This window comes from Bactrocera neohumeralis, unplaced genomic scaffold (genome assembly GCF_024586455.1).
Source record: "Bactrocera neohumeralis isolate Rockhampton unplaced genomic scaffold, APGP_CSIRO_Bneo_wtdbg2-racon-allhic-juicebox.fasta_v2 cluster09, whole genome shotgun sequence".
Taxonomy (NCBI): domain Eukaryota; kingdom Metazoa; phylum Arthropoda; class Insecta; order Diptera; family Tephritidae; genus Bactrocera; species Bactrocera neohumeralis.
Window position 1 is genome coordinate 4,852,275 of NW_026089622.1, and position 5,712 is coordinate 4,857,986.

A 5,712-nucleotide genomic window follows, 5' to 3' on the forward strand; every position below is an offset into this window, starting at 1 on the left:
AAAAAATTAAAATAAATATCTTTTTATACTCACTTATCTTCTGATTAGTTATGAAATAAATAAACACAAAATTTGGAAACATCAAACTAATTTTTATACAAAACATATATATGTACATGGTATACATAAAATAAATAGTAATTATTGTTTTTATAAATAAACATAAATAATGAAAAATTCAAGAAATGTTGCATTATTTTGCCATGGAACAGATCCAGATGTAGATTATACATAATCTTTTAAGACATTTCGTACATATTTTCCATAATAAGCAGATGTGGTTCCAGTATCTCCCAAAGATCATCAAATATACTTGGTGGCATACGAAAATTTTCGATGAAACGAGCTGGATCATTCCATAAGTTTTTGAAGTCGGTGAAAAACCTCCCCTTCTCATTCCTTGCCTTGCCACTATAATTTGGTGAAATCTATATATATAAAAGAAAGTGACGTTAGTTACTACGCTTACAACTGGAGAACGCCTGAACCGATTTCGGTGATTACCACCAATTCAGACAGGTCTTCCTCCAAACAAGGAGAATACTTAAGAAAATTCTGGAAAATTTTCCGGAAAAAAAAATTATGAAGAAAATAAATTTTCAAATACGATTTTAAAAAGGAAATAAAAACGAACATGATTTTAAATGCTCGCGCTTAACTCAAAAACGCCTGGACCAATTTTGCCAATTCTTTTTTTTAAGTGTTCGTTGAGGCTCAGGGATGGTTTTTATGGCGAAAAGAATTCGAATAATTGCCGGAAAACCCCTAAAAAGAGCCTTTTCTTTTTCCCATACAAACGAATGAATGCTGTTAGTTACGCTAAAGCTCGAGAACAGGTGAGCCAATCTTGATGAAATTTTCAGAGGTTGTTCGCTGTGGATCGAGGAAAGTTTAGAAATAAAAAAACCGTATGCTTTTCGTGAGGAAAAGTCGGAAAGTTGGACAATTCCAAAAAAATAACTTTTTTTCATACAAAAATTTTTTTTTCAACTTTTTTCCTTTTGTTTTTCAATTGTCAAATTTGTCGTTTGCTTTCTTTATTCCGGTTATTCAAAAAAAAATTATTGAAATTTATTCCGTGAAAACGTTATGTGTGTTTCACACAAAGTGCTCAATTACAGATTAAAATTTGTTACGATGCCACGATGAGGTCGCGTTCGTTTTGGCATCAACATAAGTATGTATATTGACAGCCCATGGCACATGACCGATTATTCCCAGGATGCGATGACATACGAATGAAATTATGGATCGCGGGCAATCAGCAAGCGATCGTCACGATGTCAGAGGACAACTTTTCAAACAACAGTTGCGATGTTTTGTAAAATTTATCTTAAAGCATCGTATATGTGGTGCTGTTAGATGCTGGATGTACTTTGTTGAGTGGCAAAAGAGAGGTTTGCCGCACGCACATATTCTTCTTTGGATGGTGGATGGTGGTTACACCAAATCAAATTGATGAAATCATTTCTCCGGAAAATTCCTGATCCAGAGATAGAAGCAGAATTATACGAAACCAATATGGTTCATGTACCTTACGGACATCACAATACCACTTCGGTTTGTATGTCTGACAATAAATGTACGAAACACTATCCAGGTGCTTTTATTTCGGAAACACAAACTAGAAATGATGGATATCCAATGTATCAGCGTCGCTCACCAGACAATGGCAGAACATTTAGCATTTAATTTAGAGGCGTGAATATCGAAGTTAACAACACATCGAGGTCGACAACATAGGGATCGTACCATATTCGCCACCGTTGTCTAATTCACATTCAAAAGTCATGTCAATGTTGCGTATTGCAGTTTGGTAATTGTAATCGATAAAATACGTGTGTAAAAACGTCACCAAAGGAAGTAACATGGCGGTTACTGATCTTGAACGATACGGTCGATACGTGAACAGCAATAAAGCGCTTTGTATAATATTTACTTTTGCGATTCATGAACGTTTTCCGACTGTTGTGCGTCTCGCAGTTAATTTGGAGAATGACCAAATAGTCTATTTCAACACAGAGAATACAGTACAGACAAAGATAACACCCCCAGCAACAAAATTAACATTTACGAGTTTTTTCTCAACTTTCGTCAGTGAACCGTTTGCGAGAACTTGCTCTATTCGGAAATATCTTCATATTATACATACAATTAGAATTACAATTGCTGGAACATGATAATCACTGGAATGAAGTTCGCACACTTTTCGCGATGATCAGCCATCAAATTAGCGTCAATAGCGGCCTTTACACGGTCACACATGCTCGCGAACATGGCATGATGCAAAAGTTTGACGTTTTCGCTTACACGGTCATGCATGTGCGTGAACTTCATTTTTGTTCAGCTTTCAACGAGTAAACGTGGCACGCGCATTAGTGGCAGCTCTTCTGATTGAAGAAATTTTAGAAATGGAGGAAGAGGAAGAAAATGCAAAAAGTGGCAAGAAAAACGAATTTGGGTGCAAGATTGGCGTAAGAAAAGATCAACACGCTCGCATACAAATTTGTTAAAAGAACTAGAAATATCTTGCCCAAAGCATTACAAAAACTTTCTTTGCATTCTTTTTCTTTCCAAAATTGCACATGCTGTCACGCATATGTGACCGTGTAAAGGCCGCTAATTATGGAATACGAACAAAAATGACATTGCCGAAGACATTTTACATCGTATTCGCTAAGAATTGGAAATGGGTAAATTCCGGTTGATACTTCCGGTGGTTTGATATCAATTCCATCTTCCCTTTACCAATTCACCAAAGATGAACTCATCGCGAATATTCGGACATTAGACAAATTATCGTAACTACAATTCCTTAAGTGCACGCGCAATGTTAGCTGCCAAAAAATGCCGATGTTGTTGACTTAAACTGGAAGATTCAAAGTCAAATTCCGGGAGACTTGCGCTCATACAAATTGATCGATCGTGGAATTTCTAAATTCATTTGCGTCTCAAAGTTGGATCTGTCGTTATTATGTTCCACAATCTTCAGGTGCCGAAACTGTGTAATGGAACCTGACTGATTGTGACGCAGCCATCGAATACAAAGGGGCTGAATGCTTGATTCTACGAATTCCTCTGAGTTCTAACGATTTGTCATTTCAGTTCAAACGTATTCAGTTTCCAGTGAAAATTGCATTTGAGACACAAGGATAGTCGCATAGTGTATGGTATACATTTGGAAATGATATATTTTTCCCTCGGCCAGATATACTTGTCCTGCTCACGAGTTGGAAAACCATCTTTTCTATAGTACACTGGAACAGAAACCAAAAAAGGTTGTTTATCAAGCGTCAAAACATTGAAAAAAAGTGAAATGATAAATTCAACTTTTTCATTTCTAAACACATAATTTCACGCAGGACAATGACTGCGGGGTCGGATAGTATTATATAAAATCTACTCCTCGTCTTCCATTATGGATACTAAAAATGACCACCTGTAAAATAAATAATAATATTTAATCATGATATTTTTAAATAAGTTTAAATATACTTACATAATGGGAAACTTACCAATTGCTCTTGCTCAAATACATATCTTTTCTGGTTGATTAACGCTTTGCTTTTTTGTATACCAATTACTCTTGCTTAAATTTCTATTCTGTTAGATTAGTTTTTCACTTGACCACCTGTAAAATAAATAATAATAATTAATCATGACATTTTTAAATAAATTTAAATATACATAATGGGAAACTTACCAATTGCTCTTGCTCAAATATCTCCTCTACCGTGGTTTGATTACTTTACACTCTTCTTCTACTTTTTAACATTCACGGTGCGATATGAAATGTCAAATTTCTTGCTAACTACTATCTCACACAAAAGAAATAATACCAATAATTTCTTGAGCATTTACTTGAGAGCTGGAACCTAACCTTTAGAAGCAAAAAATGGCCAACAAATGGAATAATATATCGAGGTAACAGATATGCTGTTTACTGCTAACAAATGGGTATCAAACACGTTAATGTGTTATATGTTAAAGGAAACAAACTGCTAACGAAAAAAATAACATTTACAGAAAATTGAGTAACAAAAGCTTTTGTTATGCATAAGATGTGTGTAACTTGTTCGTTAACAAATGTATACTTTAAGGACAACACATTCACCAATAAAAGTATTTGTTACCCTTAACAAACAGTAAAGAGAATTGTTAACAACCTTACAAGACGGTGCTAATCAAAAAACAAATACATTTGTGAAGTTTTACCTCTTTTAGTAATTCATAAACATGTGTAACTTTTTCTTTTGAAATGGTTGTTGGTTGGAAGTTCAACGCGAAAATAATTTGATACACTCTGGTGTTTGTCCGATCAGGGTTATTTTTTTTTTTTGAAGCGCAGCCGAAAGCCGCCCACGCAAAAAGGAGTTCAACGCGAAAAAAATCTGATACACTCCGGTGTTTAACCGACCAGGGTTATTTTTTTTGAAGCGCGGCCAAAGGCCGCCCACGCAAAAATGAGTCCAACGCGAAAAAAATTTGATACACCCCGGTGTTGGACCGATCAGGGTTCTTTTTTTATAGGTTGTTGATTCTGGTATTTGGGGTATAATCTGTTTACTTTATTTCTTTCAGTTATTTTACAAATGGTGTCGATAAGGTAACACTGATTATTTGACAGTTTGTAGCTCTTTCGTTATTTTTAAGTAAATAAATTTGCACAATAAGTAAAAAATTGAATTAAAACTGTTTTTCTAATATATAATTTAAAATAAACGTTTACAAACGAATTAGTGAAGTGCAAGTGGATATAAAAGTGAAAAATATAAGTGCAAAATTAATTTTATATATAGAAAATATGTAATTAAAATATTGCAAATTTTCAACTTTAACCGCGAATATCTCGAAAACTATAAGCTTCCTGCGGCTATATCCTTGATCAGGATAGTCTCCTCTATCCGACCATATCCTTTTTATCCCCGAAATCCTGGGACGGTATACTAAATTCTTCTCAAAAGGTCGCGCAGAGTTTAGGCAAACCTGCTACACAGGTATGCAGAGCTGCTTAATGCCTAAAATAACTACATATTTATTTATTTACTTAGTGTCTTTTATGTGAGTTTAGAAGACACTCAACCCTTTCCAAGTTGCTGGTGCGACGTCAAATAACGTAACATTGAACTGTTCATAATTGCAGATAGAAATTCTGATGTGTGCAGTTGTATAAAATGTGCGTCGCTGGCCAATTACGCTGCATTGGTAGTGTCCCCTGCAAGACGGAGATAACAGATTGCACAAACACATTGAAACATTTTCAGCTGTTCACTAACACTGTTACATTTTCTGGAATTTTCAATTCATTAGGAGAATATGTAAGTAATAGCATTGACAGACGGCAGCGTTACACCAGATTAATTGCATTTTTCGGGATTAATTCAGGAGTTACCACAGCTAACTCCGTTACTGAATCCAAAAATAACTCTCAAAATTTTAGGGAGTTTGTGAGATTTTCGTTGGCAACATTGTTAAAAATGGCCAATTTTCATCTATTGTGAATGAAATACAAGCAACCCTGACAGCTGTTTATCAAATTCTCAGTATAATATCAATAAAACTTCTATGTTATGATGCAGTTTTAAAAATAATGTGTTGATATGTTTTTGTAATAAAAAATGGTTTGGTAAAAATTGGTCGGCTAACAACTGTAATGTTTATCTTCTATCAATTTTCATTGAAAATATTATAAAAAGGACAATGAGCTGTTTA

General features: G+C 34.6%; 1 long non-coding RNA gene across 1 annotated transcript; it reads right to left on the reverse strand.

Moving 5' to 3' along the window:
• Nucleotides 1-1,324: 1,324 nt before the first annotated feature.
• On the reverse strand, nt 1,325-3,988 carry LOC126763989 (uncharacterized). Its single transcript, XR_007667743.1, has 3 exons — nt 3,704-3,988; nt 3,500-3,631; nt 1,325-3,439 (listed from the first exon to the last, which is right to left on the reverse strand). It is a non-coding gene; the product is annotated as an uncharacterized LOC126763989 (long non-coding RNA).
• Nucleotides 3,989-5,712: the final 1,724 nt, after the last annotated feature.